The sequence below is a fragment of the Callithrix jacchus genome, chromosome 15 (assembly GCF_049354715.1).
Source record: "Callithrix jacchus isolate 240 chromosome 15, calJac240_pri, whole genome shotgun sequence".
Lineage (NCBI taxonomy): Eukaryota > Metazoa > Chordata > Mammalia > Primates > Cebidae > Callithrix > Callithrix jacchus.
Genome location: NC_133516.1, coordinates 71233352 through 71252101, shown reverse-complemented (window position 1 = coordinate 71252101; position 18750 = coordinate 71233352). Strand labels below are relative to the sequence as shown.

The following is an 18750-nucleotide window of genomic DNA, read 5'->3' as shown; positions in this document are numbered from 1 at the left end:
CACTTGCTGCTTTGCCTTGTACTTTTATGTTACAGAAATGGCTTCTTTCCTTAAATCTCTGAATCAACCTCTGCTAACTTCCAACTTCTGTTCTGCAGGTTTTTCACCTCTCTGAGCCTTCATAAAATTGATGAGTTAGGGCTGGGAGAGGTAGCTTATGCCTGTAATCCCAGCACTTTGGGAGGCCGAGGCAGGTGGATCACTTGAGGTCAATAGTTCAAGACCAGTCTGGCCAACATGGTGAAACCCCATCTCTAATAAAAATACAAAAATAGCTGAGCACAGTGGCACATGTTTGTAGTCCCAGCTACTCGGGAGGCTGAGGCAGCAGAATTGCTTGAACCCGGGAGGCGGAAGTTGTGGAGAGCCGAGATTGTGCCACTGCACTCCAACCTGGGCAATAGAGAGAGATTCCATCTCAAAAAAAAAAAAAAGAACTGATGAGTTGGGGCCTTGTTCTAACTTAAGAGGATGCTGTGGCTGGTGTGGCCTTCTATCCAGACCACTCAAACTTACCCCTTATCGGCAACAAGTCTGCTTTACTGCCTTACTGTTTGTGAGTTTACTAGAGTAACACTTTTCATTTCTTTCAAAGACTTTTCCTTTGCATTTACAACTCGGCTATTTGGCACACATGGCCTAGCTTTTAGTCAGTCTTGGCTTTCGATGTGCCTCCCTCACTAGGCTTAATCATTTCTAGTGTTTGGTTTAAAGTGAAAGATGTATGTCTTCTTCTTTTACTTGAACACTTAGAGGCCATGATGCAGTGATTAACTGGCCTAACCTCAATATTGTTATGTCTCTGGAAATAGGGAGGCCTGGGGAGAGGGAGAGAGATGGAAGAACTGCTGGTTGGTGGAACAGCCAGAACACACACATTTATAGATTAAGTTCATTGTCTCACATGGGCACAGTTCATGGTGCTCCCAAACAATTGCAATAGTAACATCAAAGGTCACTGATCACAGATCACCATAACAGATATAATAATAATGTTTGAAATACTGTGAGAATTGCCAAGCTGTAACACAGCGAGCACACGCTTTTGAAAAAATGGCGCCAAGAAACTTGCTCAACACAGGGTTCCCAGAAACCTTCAATTTGAAAAAAACACAATGTGACATGCCATAAAGTGAAGCCCAATAAAACAATAAAGGTATGCATATAGCAGATGCTGGGTAAACATTTGCCTAATTAGTGAATGATGAAAGAGCCTTGTAAACTGTAAAGCGTCATTCAAATTCCTTAGTCCAGCTAAAAGCTGGCATAAGCCAAATCAATTCATGGGGTGCTCACACAGCAGATTTTTAAAAGCCTAGCTTTAAGAAGGGAAGTAAACTTGTCTGCAGCAGCGGCAGAGTCTGCAGCCTCCCTGGAGGGTGGGGTGGGCTGAGATGAGGCTGTGGTCATTCAGCCTCCACTCTCAGCCTCAGGAGTGAGGACTCCCTGCCTCTGGAGGCAGTGGCTCCTTGGTCATCTGAAATCTCTCCCTGACTGCCATGCTGGCTTCATATTTTTCTCCCAGGGTGAAAGAGAAGAGGATCCAAACCAACAGACAGACTTTCAGAAAGATGAGAAGGAGGGAGTGTTAAAAGTCACCCCAGCCTTGAAAACAGAAAGAACAAGATATTCAAAGCTCTCTGCAGAGCAAGCAAGGGGATAAGGAAAAGAGTGGGAAGTCATCTGGTGGAACAGGAGAGAAATGTGGACCAAAGGAGAGGCAATCTGTGGAGAGAAAAAGCAGAGGAGCAGGGAAGGATGAAGCTGGGAGGGTCTCGTAAGCATGGAAGGTGACAACCTCTCCATTCTTACAAAGCGCAAACTTTCATCAGCACGCTCTGTCAGACACCTGCCGTTTGGACTATAGTAGTGAGCAAGATAGACAAAAATCTCTGCCCTCATGGAGCTTAAATTTTGGTGATGGAGACCGAAAATAAGCAGAGGATGAACGTGTATGAAAGCAGTAAGGACAATGCAGAAAGCTGAAGTAGAGTGAGGTGGTTGGAGGCGCCAGGGGCTATTTTCCATCTAGGAGGCAACACTTGTGCTGAGACCTGAATGAGGATAAACAGCCAGTCAAGGAAAGATGAGGGAAGAGTGTTCCAGGCAGAGGAATGGTGAGTGCAAAGGCCCGGGGGTGGAAGTGGGCTTGGTGTGTTCAAGGTGCAGGGGGTGTGGCAGGAGATGAGTGGGACTGGTGGGCAGGGCGTCAGACACAGGATTTTAAAAGTCAGGATAAGGAATTTGAATTTTATTCTAAGTACACAGGGTTTCAAAGAAAGTATCACACTCCAGTGTCCACACTGCTGGGGTGCTTTAAAAGTAGTGTTGAGAGAGAAGTCAGTCATTCATAGAGGATTCGTTGTGAGCCAGGCTCTGGGACAGGGTCTTTCACAGCCAATTTTCCATGTGATTCTTATTGGTAATAGAACTGGAAAGCCGCTGAGTTCAAGTCTGGTTCTACTATAGCACAGCTTCACAGCCTTTCCTAAGATGAGTGTGGATTCCTTACAGTTAATAAAGTGCTTTTATATGTGCCTTACCTCATGCAGTCTTACAGAGTGCTGTCACCTCTTTACAATGGCCTCTGCAATGTTTCTGAGACTGTGAATGATGAGTCACAGCTCTGCAGCTGTTCTTTATCCTCAGCTTTCAGCAGCTTCTCTCTGAACAGGATCACTACTGATGTGAACTTGGAGTTGGATACCGTCAGCATCCGTGGAAGTTAGAGGCAGGTTGCTGCTGGCCCATGTGGTGTCTGCGCAAATCAGAAAAAGGCTCCCTTTGCTCAAGATACTTGACTTCTACCTACCAAAAAAATGTTGTAATAATTAGCTTGTTAGAGCATCCTTTGCAGCCATCTGCAAAGAAAAAAATTCTCTCTGTATGTATGTGAACCTATACTATTTTGGATATGAGAGAGGCCCACTTAAATGCAGGGCCCTTGTGCAAGGCAGAACCTGAATGACTTTCATGATTTTCCACACCCCTGCACAAAACGTTTAGAACAGCAAAGCTATGAGTCCACGCAGAAAGGAAATCCATCTGGAAACGGCCACACCAGGACATATGTGTGAACACATGCCATATCCTAGAGGTGACCGTGACTGTCCAGTTTTTCCTAGAGCTGTCTCCCTTCACAGGACATTCAGTTCTGGTTTCCTCTCCCACATCAGCACGCTGTCCACCCCGCTCTGTAACACTGCCCCCTCCCAGTCACAGAGGCACCTGCTCCAGGGTGTAAAATGTTGAGCAACACTGAGTCCCTTTACAAGTCCTCCTGGGATTGTGAAATGAAGTCCCCACACTGTGCCTTGGGGAAAGCCCCCACCATGACCCTGGGTGGTATTGGTTTCCAACGCTCACCACACCCATGTTCCCCTGTGTGGCCAGTGCTACCTCTAATGACCGGGGTGCACCTTTGAATTCTTCCAGCTCCTAAATTTAGAAACACGGATTAAATCTAAATAAATGGAGAGTTATGTAACTTCTTGTCCCTTTTCACTGCCCCCTCCCCTTGGAATAATCAGCCTTAATCAGCTAAGATGGGGCCCTGAATACAACTTCAATCCCTGGGGAAGCTATTAGGCTTACATAAGGAGTGACATTGGCTGCTGTGTTACGAGGCTTTAAAATACATCCTCTCATTCTGTCTCCTCTCTCTTTTTTCTCTTTCTCAATCCCTCCTTCTCATCCATACATTCACACACACACACACACACACACACACACTCCCCCAAACATGTCCATCAGATGCTGAAGCTGCTTAGCTAGTCTGGGATCAACTATATGCAAGCTGAGAGGAAGGGTTTACTCCTCAGGAGGTTCCAATTATCACCTAAAAATAAACCACCTAAATCTGTAAGTGACAGCTTATGTAGGAAGGAAGGGGGCTCTTTGCCACAGAATTATAGACTGAGGAAAAAGGCAAGGTCAGGAAGGTACATTTGAGAAGTTCCTAATCATCAGAACTGTCCAGCAATGGAATGGCCAGTCTGAAGAAACAGTGAGCTTCCTGACATTAGAGGTGAGTAAGTAGAGGTTGGGGATAAGGATTCCTGCAATGAGCAGAGGCTGAATGGTAACTGACATTTATGCAGGATCTGCTATGTGCCAGAAACTGTGCTCCACAAATATTGTAAGGAGATGACAAAAAGGATTCATCTCACATGCCAAATCCTATCTATTAGGAGTGGCTGCCTGAAGCTCTGGACATACAGGATTCTGAGGCCCAGTGAGAAAGAATATCTTGATTGATTAGCAATGTCTGTCATGGCTGCAGGATAAGCAAACAGGAGGTATGGATATGCTATTTGCCAAGATGTATTTGATCATTTCTTAATCCCTTTATAGACGAGGAAACCGAGATTCAGAGATTTGCAATTGGTAAGTGGCAGAGCAAAGACTTGGACCCAGTCCAGCCAGGACCAGTCCGGCTTCAGAGTCTATGCTCATGGCCACTATACTATTCTTCCCTCAATGATGTGAAGAATGGTCCTGGGGCTTAATATACACCAGCCAGCTGTGTGCCTCATTTACAAATGCCAATGGCATTCGAGTTTCAGCCTCTGAGCTGTGGGCTCCAGGAGGTCGTCTACTGGATCTGAACGCTGCCCCAAGAAGAAGACACATGGGCCACTCTCTGATGCTGGACAGACTTACTCCATCCACTGCACTGCTCTGACTCCCAGCAACACTGGGAAGTAGGACTGTCGTGGATGATCATTCTCAGCACAGATAAGGAAACAGGGGCAACCAAGTACGGCCATCTCTCTTCCTTGGATTCTGCGCTTGGTGGCACATGAAAGCCCAGTGTTCCTGGCCAGAGGGCACATTCTACAGCAAATACAGTGCAGAGGGACCCAGCAGCCACCGCTCAGCCCAGCTGCTTCCTGCCAGCTCCCCGGGGCCATTAGCAGCATGCCATGAGTCTTCTGATCGGGTTTCAGGCAGCCCCCAGTTGCAGGTGGAAATTGCCCCTCCCCAACCTCATGACACCCACATAGACACCTGTCCCTCCAGGTCTCAAGCTGCTGGTGCCACAGCCAGATAACATCAGTACCTCCCTCCTATCCTGCTGGCCACTTTCCAACAATTTCTTCCCTCTCATCAGTCTCCCATCCTTCCTGTGCCAGAGGCCTCTTAACTCTATTGTTCAGCTTCTGTCCTTACCACTTTCTCTGGGGGAGATATTTTACCTCAATCCTTGCTAAGAAACAAAGCAATCAGAGAAGAGAGATTTCAAATGCCAAGAACTTATGCATGCAGAGTCCTAGAACAAGAAGGGGAACATAAGCTGGGGCTGGTCCCTGTCCCGAGCTTCTACTCTCTCCTTTTGTGAAGATGGGGACACTGAGATGACAAAGGCCAGGCACACACATTAAAGCCACTCAGGACCGTGGCTGGGACCTCAGAGTTAATCCACAGGGCATGGCTGCTTTTGTATTCCATCAGATGGTGCCTGAATTGGGCAAGGCAAAGGGGAGGAGCCATGGCCGTGGAGGCGAGGAACGGAGATGAGGTGTCTCCTTCCTGCTGAAATTTAACCTTGGATCCTCTTCAAAGTGTCAAAGACTTTTACTGATGCTGCAGGAGTCCTCCACATTTAAGATAAACCCCGAGGTTCACCCTTCCAAGCAGATAAGTCGAGAGTTGGAAGTAGTTTCTGGTTGCAACAGATGTGCCCTGAAGTGCTGCTTCTGGAGTGGATTTGAGCATTTTTTCGCAGCTAATCAACTGGAAGCTGCCTGAAAAATCAATGAGGCCAGTCATTTCCAAAATCTTGGGATAAGATCACTTTTTGCAAACAAAGTCTTTCTGGGAACCCTGGTTCATTGAGACAGAAAAAAACCCACAAGATGTTGAGTTGGGATGGGTCCCATGACCCCTCCAAAATTACATGCAAAGTTATGCATGTGCGTGAGTGTCCCCTGGTTGGGGTCCCTGGTTATCTTGTGTCTCCAAGGGCTACCTGTTCCAGGAAGGGTTAAGAGGATCTGGAAGGCCTGCTGACAGTCTAGGATACCAGTGATTGTCACGTCTATTTCTGTTGCCTGCTTGCTTTGCTGAGCTCTGTTGCTCCAGCTGACATTTAAATGAGTTTGCATTTGCAGAGCCCACACCAACTGGCACTGTGGGTGCAGTGGGGGTGGGGGATTGAGGAGGCCCCAAACTCAACAGATGGAAGGGGCGTGGCTATGGAGATTAATGTGGTCCCAGATCATCAGGAGTTGCCTGGGAGCATCTGAAGTGCTTTTTTTTTTTGAGATGGAGTTTCGCTCTTGTTACCCAGGCTGGACTGCAATGGCGTGATCTCAGTTCACCGCAACCTCCACCTCCTGGGTTTAGGCAATTCTCCTACCTCAGCCTCCCAAGTAGCTGGGATTACAGGCATGTGCCACCATGCCCAGCTAATTTTTTGTATTTTTAGTAGAGACAGGGTTTCACCATGTTGACCAGGATGGTCTCGATCTCTTGACCTCGTGATCCACCCGCCTCGGCCTCCCAAAGTGCTGGGATTACAGGCGTGAGCCACCGCGCCCGGCCCTGAAATGCTTTAAAGAGACAAAGCAAGGTGCTGTCGGAAGAGCTGGCACATGGGCTGGACAGCCTAGTTCCAGGCTGTCTTCCTCCATGTGCTGTGCAGCCTGGGACAAGACTGGTTTCCTATCTGATTTTACCTGCACTGTGAAGACCAGTGTTTCCTGAAATGTGAAGTTCATGGCACACGCCATGGCCTGACATAACATCAGCTCACTAACGGAGAAACTGCTGGCTTCTCTCCTGCTGTTTTTTGTTGTTGTTGTTTTGTTTTGTGACACAGCCTCAGGTGGTCCTGATGACATATACCCCTGCTGCTTCCTTTTAAACCTTTAATTCTGGTCCCATCCAGGGTGGAGGCTCAGGGCGGTGCCCGCATCTGGGATGTCTCTCTAAGCCCTGCCAACTCCCCAGCAAGGCTCTAGCCACTGGTGAGCCCTGCACAGGCCATGGTGCCGAGCTGGACTGTAACACATATTGTTTTCTGTGCATCGATGTATTCTAATTATGCACAGTACACCAGTGCCCTTTCCAGCTATGATGAAGTCTTCTAGATTTTTAAGTGATTTCAGTAAAGAATGTGTGTCAACTTAACACACAACAGTAAGAAAATGTTAGTACTGGAGGGAAGCAGCTATGACACGAATGTGGAGGTGGAAATAGCCTGGCTGGCTGACCCCCAGGGTTCTAAGACGCACTACCATGCTGGATCCCCCGAAAGAGTCTCAGGGGCCCAAGCTCTCCCAGTGCCTCCAGAGCCGCAGGGAAATGTGGGGCTGTGTGGGTAAGGGAGATGCTTCTTGGGTGCCAGGAGCTGTTCTGTGGGATCTGTGGAGCCAGGAAGATTGCGGACAATGAAAACCACTTCTGAGTAGCTTAGGACATAACTATTTCATAAAAACAATGTAGCTTTATTGTGGGGACCAATGCAAATTCACAGCCACGGTGGACAATATCCCTGGGCCCCAGGCCATGTTCATTCCCTCTTTTACCTGGGCGGTCTTACCCCCAGCAGCAGCCTAGACTCTGGATTCTGGTATCAGACCTCCTGGGTGTGACTCCTGTGTTACCCGTGTGAACCTGGGGCACTCCTTCAAATTTGGGTAGGGCCCTGGCTTGCAAGTAAATGACAGAAAATAGGCTCAGCTAACTTCAGGCAGATATATGGGCCTTATAGGAAGGATGAGAGATAATTCTTGGAGTCAATGTCTCAAAATTTATGGGATTCAGATGAGTGGGCCTAGGCAACAAGGACCAGGAGAGTCTTCAAAGTGAAGCAGCCTTTTTGTCATGTGGCCTGTTTATGTCATGTGATTTGAGTGGGCCCTGGCCCAGGAGAGAGCGTCTGATTGGCCAAGCCCAGGTCATGTGCCTACCCCTTGGTCAGAGAAGAGTAGGGTAGGTCACCTTGATTGGCAGTCAATCTGACTGCAGCAATGATGGTGGGAGGTTTCCCAAAGGGAAACTGAGGTGCCCCTCCTAGAGAAAGGGGTGAAGAGTGTTAAGCCGGCAAGGAACACAAATGTGCACCAGGCCCCTTGCCTCCAGGGCCTCGGTTTCCCCTTTGTAAACAGGGCTGAGTGTGGCACAGCCCTCAAGGGCAGCTGAGGAATTCAATGATGTCACATGTGTAAGGGTCTGGCTCTCTGTAACTGACACTCCATAAATGTCAGAGATTGGTTTCTTAAGATGGTTTTTAAAATTAAAAATGGTGCACAAAACAGCCACTGTCAGCCATATGTGAGCCTAACAGATGCCACATGCTCCTTTTGGCTATACCACAGGGGCCTTCAGGTTGGCAGATGTGGGTTCAAATCCGGGCTCCACCAATGAGTAGCCACGAGGTGCTGGGCAAGTGACCTCAGCCTTCTTGGCCCCAGTGGTCACATCTGGCTGCTGCTCTGCCTGGGCACCAAGCCCAGAGTCTAGATGTCAGCTGTCAGCACAACCAGGCGGGGGATAAGGAGCCAGTGGGTGCCTCCCTTGGTTCCGTGGCTGTCATTTCTGAACATTGGTCTATCTAGAGAGGATGTACCAATTCAGCCATGCCATGAAAATGCGAAGTAACATACCACGCCAAAACTTGGAGGCTGGGGGTGGAGAGGCTGTATTCCTGCCCCTAGTGTGAGGTAGGGCAGAGGAGGCCTCCCACTCCTGCACCATCCCAGGGGTGCAAAGGTGGTCCTGGCCAGAACCACGCATCCACACCAAGGACTGAGGTCCCAAATGCCCCAGATTCCTGAAGCCAGTGACTCAGCCAGGGATCCCAAGCTTGCTGTTTCTGGGGACAGACCAGTCCAAGGGACTGGGTAATTGAGGGATCTTGCATAAGAGAAACCACTATGGAGCACCTGCTGTGCTCTCCACAGCTTCATCCTGATGCCATTGACTCTGGAGCCAGAGCACTGGGATCAAACCCCAGTGCCGCTGCCCACAACTCATATGACCTTGGGCAAACCGGTTCTTCTCTTTGTGCCTTAGTGTTCTTATCTGTAAAATGGGTTCTAGGCCAGGTGTGGTGGCTCACACCTATAACTCCAACACTTTGGGAGGCTGAGGAAGGTGGATCACGAGGTCAAGAGATCAAGATCATCCTGGCCAACATAGTAAAACTCTGAAAAATACAAAAAAATTAGCCAGGTGTAGTGGCATGCACCTATAGTCCCAGCTACTCAGGAGGCTGAGGCAGGAGAATCGCTTGAGCCTGGGAGACGGAGGTTGCAGTGAGCTAAGATGGCATCACTGCACTCTAGCCGGGGCGACAGAGCGAGACTCCTTCTCAAAAAAAAAAAGAGTTCTAATGCAGTACTAATGTCCAAGGGTGTGAGAAAGGTATCCTAGCTTCAGAAAAGACAGGAAATGTACCCATCTTTCTCCACCTTCTTGTTCTACCTAGGTCCTCAGCTGACTGGATGGCACCCATTCACATTGGCTGAGGGCAATCTTCTTGAACTTTCTTGAGATGCAGAACTGACTTCAAGTGGCTCCTCTGAACTTCTCGTGATGTGAAATAACACTTCCTTCCTCATGGTATGCTTATGAGAGTTCTTTTTTTGAGATGGAGTTTTGCTCTTGTTACCCAGGCTGGAGTGCAATGGCCCCATCTCAGCTCACTGCAACCTCCGCCTCCTGGGTTCAGGCAATTCTCCTGCCTCAGCCTCCTGAGGAGCTGGGATTACAGGCACGTGCCACCATGCCCAGCTAATATTTGTATTTTTAGTAGAGACGGGGTTTCACCATGTTGACCAGGATGGTCTTGATCTCTTGACCTCGTGATCCACCTGCCTCAGCCTCCCAAAGTGCTGGGATTACAGGCGTGAGCCACTGAGCTGGCCCTTATGAGAGTTTAAATGAGATAAAGTTTGTGGAGTACTTAGAACAGTTCCTGGCAGTAAAACAAAACAAAACAAAAAGCAACAATGCAAGTGTTGGAAGCGTTTGCTATCTTCACCATCCTCATGATCATTGCCGTCACTCCCATTACCCCTTTACCAGCAGTGGCTACCCTTTGGGTTTCTGGGGTGACTTTAAAGGAGAGAAAGACATATCTGCCTTCAAGAATCTTAGTTTTGTGTTTCCCTTGACCTCCCTGGAAGCTGAAGGATGTGTAGTGCTGACAGCTACTGTTTATTGAGTGCTTGCTGTGTGCCAGGCCCTGTGCTGCATGGATGACCTCACTGCCATCCTATGAAGTAAGTGCTGTTACCATCCGGGTCTCCCTTGAGGACCCGAGGCATAGAAAGTTTAGGTCATTGCTTCCTGCATGTCAGTCAGGGCTCATGGCTGCAGGCATTAGAGCAGAGCTTGGCCTTCTTAAGACACGAAGGAATTTACTGAAGGGCTATCAGGTAGCTCACGGAATCTTCAGGAAGTCTGGAGAACCAGACTCAGAAAAACAGGTAGGAGCCAGGTTGGGGGAGGCCAAGGGAGCATGTGCCGAGGGGCCACTCCCACGAGCTGGGAGCACCTGTGAGAACAGGGCCTTTGCTGTTGCTGGGCTGCCTCGGCTGCTGCCGCCTCTGTGCATAACTGCTCCTCCACCTCTGCGCCTTTGCATCTGTCACGGCACATTCAGTTTCTGGGTCGGGGCCCATGATTTGGATGTCAGGAAGGAGGAAGAGGGAGAATCTTGCGCTTTTGGGTTTTGAAGTGGGAGGTGGGCCCTGCCTTCCCCCAAGACTCCACCAGCAAGAGGACAGACTCACAATAGGAAAGGAGTTGTATTAGGCTGTTCTTGCATTAGTATAAAGGAATACCTGAGGCTAGGTAGTTTATAAAGAAAAGAGGTTTAACTGGCTCATGGTTCTGAAAGCTGTGCAGGAAACACAGCTCCAGCATCAGCTTCTGGGGAGGCCTCAGGAAGCCTTCAATTATGGCTGAAGGTGAAGGGGGAGCAGGTATGTCACATGGTGAAAGCAGGAGCAAGTGGGGGAGGGTGGCACCATACACTTTGAAATGCCCAGGTCCCATGTGACCTCAGAGTGAGAGCTCACTCATCACCAAGGGGATGGCCTAGGCCAGTCATGAGGGATCCACCTCAATGATTTAAACACCTCCCACCAGGCCACACCTCCAGCATTGGGGATTACATTTCAACATGAGATTTGGAGGTGACATCCAAGCTATATCAGGGGTCCGAGTAAAGAGGAGCCAGACAGATGGCTAATGGGATGGCAATCATCTCTGAACATCAGTCACTCTGGGGAGGATGTACTAGTCAGCTACGCTATAAGAATACAAAGTAACACACTACCCCAAAACTCAGTGGCTGGAAACAAGAATCGTTTATAACCAAGAATCTGCAAGTGGACTGATTAGGGGAATTTGCTCATGCAATTATGGAGTCTGAGGAGTCCCATGATAGGCTGTCTACAAGCTGGAGACCAGGGAAGCCAGTAGTGTGGCTCACTCAGAGCCACAGGTTGGGAAAAAATCAGCCAAAGGTCTGAGAACAAAGGGAACTGATGGTGCAACTCTTAGTCAGAGGCTGAAGGACTGAGAACCTGCAGTTCTAACGTCCAACGGTGTGAGAAGGGTATCCCAGCTCCAGAAGAGACAGGAAATTTGCCCACCTTCGCTCTGCCTTCTTTTTCTATCTAAGTCTACAGCTGATTGGATGGTGCCCATTCACATTGGGTGAGGGCAATCTTCTTGACTCAGCTGCTGATTCAAATGCCAATCTTTTCCTGAAACAAATTCACAGACACTCCCAACAATAATTCTTTACCAGTTTTCTAGGTGTTCCTTAATCCAGTCAAGTTGACACCTAAGATTAACCTCACAAATGCGCTTGACACCTCTACCAACTAGCCAGGGGTGCCAAGGAATCCCATGTGGATCACCTGGCTGCAGGGGTGCCTGTTGGTCCCCCCGTATGTCTGTCAGCTGGCTAAGGAGATAGCAGAGCAGAAAGATAAAAATGGAGTCCTTGAGAACTTCCCTGAGACACAGAACTGACTCTGAGTGGTTCCTCTGAACTTCTCATGATGTGAAATGGCAAACATCGTTGCTGTTTAAACTACTTGTAGATGCTCTGTTACTTGTAGCCGAAAAACATCTTCTCTGACACAGTAGTTCTTGGATTGGGCTGTTTCAAAGGAATGAGATGATAATTACAGCCAACACTTCTGGAGGGTTTTCAGGTGATGTCACTTGCTCCAGGCTGAGTCAGAATTTGAACCCAGCAGGCTGGCCCCAGAGAAGCACTCTAACCCATAGCACCAGGCATGGCACAGGAAAAGTGCTTGACTCGTGGCACATACTATAAAGCAAATGAGTGACTCTGTTCCTTTCACAGTCAAGGCTATTTTGAAAATATGATTTAAAAACTAAAACCCTAGATTTCTTCTACCCTCCACCCCAATGTACAACCCCACCTAAGTTTACATCCAGTTTCAAGGAGTTAGAGAGGACAAACATTTCTCCCTGAAGATGCAGAAGCCTTTGGCACCAGGTGTGGGGTGGGTGGAGGAGTCAGGGCTGCAGTGATAGTGGGCAGAGAAGGACCCCTTAAAATTCAGAATTTTAGCAGGCTCTGCTCACTGAGAACACATTTGGGAGCAGTCCTTCTGAGTGTTGAGCAGGGATGGCACATAGTTTTCCTCTCTGGAACCAACCTTGAGTGCCTGGTGGAAGCTGCCTGGATGCATGCTATAAAGGATCTGAGGCTGGGTGTGAGGCAGTGATGGGGAGTGTGGGATCTCTGTGGGTTAGGAAGGCCTGCCCACACTATGCACTTGCCACCCATTGCAAAGGTGCTGGTTCAGAATTGGAGGCCTAGGTTCCAATTCAGAGTTTGTTAGCTGCAGCTCTGTGGCCTCAGGTAGTCTTCTGCCCTCTCTGGGCCCCTCTCTGTTAAGTGAGAAGCAGCATCAGATGATGTCTGAAGTGCTCTGTTGGCAAGGTCCCTCCAGACTGCCACTATCTAAATATAACCCTCTCTCCTGTGTGGCTAGCCTGTGACACTGCGCCTCAATCCACATGAATAGCTGAGTTTGGCATATTCAACTCTCCTCAGCTTTCTCTGCAGACCTCTTCAAGCATATGTCTGGGCCTTCTCCTGGGTCCAAAGGCAGAAGGTCTGAGTTCCCCACAGAGAGCTCACAGGCTCCCCCACGGGGTTCAGGAATGGCTGGAAGGGCAGGAATCAGCTTCACCTCTGACACCCCCTCCCACTGCCACTCCCTCTCACAGCTGGGACCCCTCTCCGCACCTCCACCCACCCATGCGGTGCTGGACCTAGGGCACCCTCCTCCTCCCTACTACTCACTCTTGAGCTTCCCCTCTCCATTTGCACCTGTAGCTCTCTGCATTGCTCAGTTTAAAAACCAGTAACATTTGCTTGCTTTACTCCAAGTCCCAGGAAGGCAGGACTGCATCTAATTTTCTATGTAGCTGGCACATACCACCATCCCCAACCCCTTCCCAGCTGCTAGTGCTGGGTTATGGGAACCCAGCTATATGCCCTTGGGTGACTCACTGAGGGTCTCAGAGAGAAGGAGCCTGCGACTGCCTCCATTAGCTGCTCCACCCTGGGTTCCTCCTTTGTATTCCTGTCTCTTGTCCCTCAGGGCCTGCTTCCTGCAGTGCCACACCCACATCTGCTCCCCGGAACCCAGCCACTGGAGGCTGGAGGAACAGCTCTTGGGCAACTCTGCCTGATGCTGGCTTCTGGGCATAGACAAGTTGTCCCAGAGCCTCACAATTGGGAAAAAAAATCCCAGTTCCTCCTGAGTGGCTCCCGTGGGAATGCCCTGAGGTGCTGTTAAAATGCAGATTTGCACACCTCCACCACTGCCACCAGCCCACATGAGTCAGCATGTCTGGAGCGGGGGCCCAGGAACCTGCATTTTAACATACGCCCCAGGTGATATACAACAGACTGATCCAGCTCACACTTCTGCTCCAAAATTCCTTTTGCAGCACCCAACCCCACAACTTACACTTACACTTCTGAGGTGGGGCATGGAGGCGATGAGGCTTACTCCCTCCCACACAGTGAGCTCACCTCTGGGCAGCCTGGAACTGCCCTCTCCCACCCCTGGGGGACCAATTCAGGGGGTCCCCACCCCAGCACAGCTCTCAGAGCCTAGGCCTCCCCCACCCCACTACCGCCGGCATCTGCCTTTCTCTGGCTCAGCCACCTAGACATTGAGGCTGGTGCAGGAGGGAAGGCTGCCTGCAGGTTATGGTGAAATGAGGGACAGTGGGAGCTGGGTGAGGGGGCTGGGGCCAGATTAGAGAGTCAAAAACAGTTATATAGGAAGCCAGGATCAGAAATGGAAAGGGAGGCTGGGTGCAGTGGCTCACGCCTATAATCACAGCACTTTGGGAGCCTGTGTGCAGATTGCTTGAGTCCAGGAGTTTGAGACCAGCCTGAACAACATAGTGAGGCCCCATCTCTACAAAAAATAGAAAAATTAGCTGAGTGTGGTGGTACATGCCTGTAGTCACAGCTACTTGGGAGGCTGAGGCGGGAGGATCACTAGAGCCCAGGAGGTCAAGCCATGATTATGCCACTGCACTCCAGCCTGGGTGACAGAGAGAGAACCTGTCTCAAAAAAAAAGAGAGAGAGAAAGGAAGGAAGGAGAGAGAAAGAGTGAAAGAAAAAGAAAAAAAGAAAAGAAGAAAGGAAAAGAAAAGAAAAAATGGGAAGAGAAGGGGTGAGGATTGGGGAACAAGGTATAGCACTAGAGGCTGTTGGGGTTCAAGGACGGGAAGACAGCCTGCCCAGGTCTTAGGCAGCTCCTACAAGCCCCAACTCTCATGGCTTCATCAACAAACATTCACTGACAGGTCCTGCTCCTCCTTGGGGCTGGCCCCAGGAGCCTATGGACTCATCTCTGTGCAGCACGGCACCAGCCTTATCTACTCAATGACTTGGGAACACCGTGGCTCTGCCTGCCCAGCACCTGGTCACCCTGTTTGGCTACAGCTTTTCCCACTCTCCCCCTTGTTCCTGGCCCCTCTCAGGCCATGGTGGCTCACTTCACCCCTAGCTTCTAGGAGGCCCTAAGTCCCATATCTGGACAGTCCCGTCCTCTGAGTCACAGCTATTGGTTTGGAGGTGGGCATGGGATCCATCCTGGCTCATGTGAGCCTTCCCACAGCATTGCTGGGCCAGAGCTGCTGTTCCCATTACACACTGGGTCAGGGTATCCGTGGAGGAGATGAATGGGGGTTGGAACCAAGGGTGCATTCTGCTCCTTAAGTGCCTTGCCTGGTGCAGGGATGTATCTGCCCACTTTTTTCTAGTTTGCACCCAAATGCCATATGAGCTAGCAGAGGCCCTGGCTGAGCTTTCAGAAAATAGGCTGTTGCTTTCTCCAAGAGCTGCACTAAGGTAGGATGTCAGCCTGGACTGAGGGGCCTGGGTTTACTGCCTCAATGAGATAATTCAAGTGTGAAGCCTTTACCCAGGAAAGCAGAGCTGAGGGAGGGGAGAGGGGAGAAAGGGAGAGGGAAAACGCCTGGTGACAGTTATTAATAGCCTGGACCAAGCTATACCTGAAATCCAAACTAGTCCCGGATTTTTTTTTTTTTTTTCAGTTGCAAGGCTCAGCAAATTCCTTTCTTTACAGCTGAAATCCACTGGAGTTAGTTTTCTCTAACTGAAACCAAAGGAGAGATGCACGATGGAGACCAGCTTGTCTAGCACCTTTAGTACAGAAAAGGAAACTGAGAAGGTTGGAGACCTGTCCACGGTCACCTGGCAAATTAGTGGCAGAGTTGGGCCAAAAACCCACATCTGGAGAAGACACCAAGTGAGGGCGATGAGGCCAGAGCCTGAAGCTGCTCCCTGCTGAGCCCCTGGCTCGCTGAGTGGTCTTGGTCAAACCACTGTCCTTCTGGGTTACTTCAGTGTTTGCTTCTTGGAAATATGGCTGCCAAGGCCCCCTCGGGTGGCTGCTTGAGGCTTGTGAGCAGTCCCTGATGCTATGAAGCGCTGTGGAGCTCTGGGATGGCACCTTTTCACTGTCAGAGTCTGTGTGTCCTGAGGCTGCCTCAGGCAGTGCATAGTAGGGCCAACCTTGCCAGGCCAGGCGAGGCTATGCCATCAGTGCCGGGCACCAGCCTGTTGTGGTAGGAGGTGCAGGGCTGGAGTCCCTCTAATTGCTCTTCAGTTACTTATTCAGCAGAATAGCAGCCTGTGCCTTGGTACCATATTCCCTGGCTGGCACCAAATTCAACTCCTCCAAAGCCCAGGATTTAGAGGTGGGAGAGGGTCCCAGGCCACCATGGACAAGCTCCTGGTTTTGAAACAGAGCCCTCTGCCTCCTGTGCCTCCCCTGAGGTCCAGTCAAATGGGACTGAAGGAATGCAGAGTGTCCTCCCGCCCAGCCTGCCCCTCCTTGCACCTGCCTTGCTGTCGCTGACGGAGCCTCTGTTTCTCCTGCTTTTTTCAGCACAGACCTCTCAGTCATGCTTGGCTCCTTGCTATCTCTCACAATCCACATTCCATCTGCCTGGAAGCCCTGAAGCCCTCCCTTCAAGATACGTTGAGGATCCAACCACTTCTTCACTGTCCCACTGCCTCCATCCTCCTTTCTGTGGGCAGGGGTGAGCTGACCGCCTCCTCGCTGCATCTGTCTCTGTCTTCTCTCCTTGTGAGTCTGGGCAGGCCAGGCTGTGCTGTGGTAACCAGTGATCCCCAGAGCTAAGTGATGGACACACAGGTTTACGTCTTGCTCCTGCCCCACGTCCCTCTGCTGGAAGCTCCCCCCCATGTCATGGTTGTCTACAGTGTGGGGCCCAGGCTGGTGGAATCATTGAGAGCAGCTCCTGAGGCACTTGGGCAGTTGGCGGCTGATCTGGAATGAGAACCCAGGTCCTCTGATTCCAGCTCAGGCTGGCCCCACTCAGCTGCAAGGAGCTGCTTGAGAAGGTGCTCCCAAGGGGTCGGGGGTGACCTGCTCCCCTCATGTTCCCAAGCCTGGCATATGGTGGGTGTTGCATGGGCTAAGACCTGGAGAATGAGTGGGATTTGACAAGTGGGGGGAGTGAGGAAGGTGCTGCAGGTAGAGGGCATGGCAGAAGCAATGTCCTGAGACCTTCTGCTCAACAGCAACTACTACTCTACTCCCCCTGCTATCCCCAGTGAGCGATCACCACATGCCAAGTGCCAGGCCAAGCATTTCACAAGCATCACCACATTTAACTCTCCTAACCACTCTAAGAAGCAGACACTGCTATCAGCCTCATTTTACAGATGTAGAAACCGGGGATCAGAGGTTAAGTGGCTCTCCCAAGGTCACAGCCAATAGCCAGAGTTCAAATAAAGATGCTCGAGTCCATGCTCTTGGTGGCGACACAGACCTGCTTTCCCAGTGGGTCCTCTCCAGGGCTCCATCCCCATCCCAGGAGAGTAAGGGTCCAAAAGGCCCTGGGGAAAAGAGAGCAGGGCAGGAGGGAAGCCCCCAACCCTCTTGCTGAAATGTCACCCAGGCCAAAATCTTCCCCCACAGGGGACTTCCCAGGGCCCTGAGCTGCCCATTCAAGCAGCCTCTCTCTGTGGTTTTGACTGTGCAATGTGAAATATACCTGTCTCCAACCTGTCCTTGGTCAACCTGTAGAGAGGCCCTGTCCCTGACAAAGAACTGGGCACGCAGGTAGGGAATGGCCAGAGGTGAGGTGGGAGGTGGAGCTGACTCCAGAGGCCGGGACTTGAACTCCAGTCCAGACTGAAGTGGGTAACAGGTGAAAGCACCTCTCCATAAAACATGCCTACCAGTGTTGTGTCAGTTCACCATTGCCATGGCAACACCCAGAAGTTACCACCCCTTTCCATGACAACAACCTGATGACCTGGAAGTTATCACTCTTTTTTTAGAAATGTCTGCATAATCTGCATATAATTAAAAGTGGGTATAAATATGACTGCAGAACTTTCTCTGAGCTGCTACTCTGGGCACACTACCTATGGGGTAGCCCTGCCCTGCAGAGAGCAGTACCCCTGCTGCTACGCACTGCCACTTCAGTAAAAGTTGCTGTCTAACACTGCTGGCTCATCCTTGAATTATTTCCTGGGTGAAGCCAAGAACCATCTCCGGCTGAGCTCCAATTTCGGGGCTTGCCTGTTCTGCATCACTGGGGCCTCCCTAAGGGATGGGGCAAATGGAAGGCAGCAGCTTGCAGCCAGCAGGAGGAAGCCGTGCTCACAGGGGCTTCTGTGGCAGTATGCCACCGTCTCGTGGCTGCCAGGAGACCTCTGGGTTGCAACACACCTGCCTCAGAGGTGGGAGAGTGCAGTGGGGGCTGGATGATCACTTTGTGGGAAAACTGATACTTAGAGCCACGCTACTTACAGATGATGCTCACAATAGAAGGGCCGATGCTTGCATAGCACCCACTGTGTGCCAGGAATTGTTTTAAGTGCTGCCATGCGTGTTTACTCAAGCATCCTTTTGGCTGGGCGGGGTGACTCACACCTGTAATCATCCCAACCCTCTGGGAGGCCAATGCAGGAGGATCACTTGAGGCCAGGAGTTTGAGACCAGCTTGTGCAACATAATGAGACCCCATTTCTACAAAAAAATTAAAAAGTTAGCCAGGCATGGTGGCATGCACCTGTGGTCCCAGTTACTCAGGAGGCTGAGGTGGGAAGATCATCTGAGCCCAGGAGGTCAAGGCTTCAGTGAGCTGTGATCTCACCACTGCACTTTGGCCTGGGCAGCAGAATGATACCCTGTCTCTAATAAATAAATGTCCTC

General features: G+C 50.3%; 1 long non-coding RNA gene across 1 annotated transcript; it reads left to right on the top strand.

Annotated features, from left to right (window-relative positions):
* Positions 1-3902: 3902 nt before the first annotated feature.
* Positions 3903-18037, top strand: LOC144579440 (uncharacterized). The gene is made up of 2 exons (XR_013526974.1): positions 3903-4027; positions 16447-18037. It is a non-coding gene; the product is annotated as an uncharacterized LOC144579440 (long non-coding RNA).
* Positions 18038-18750: the final 713 nt, after the last annotated feature.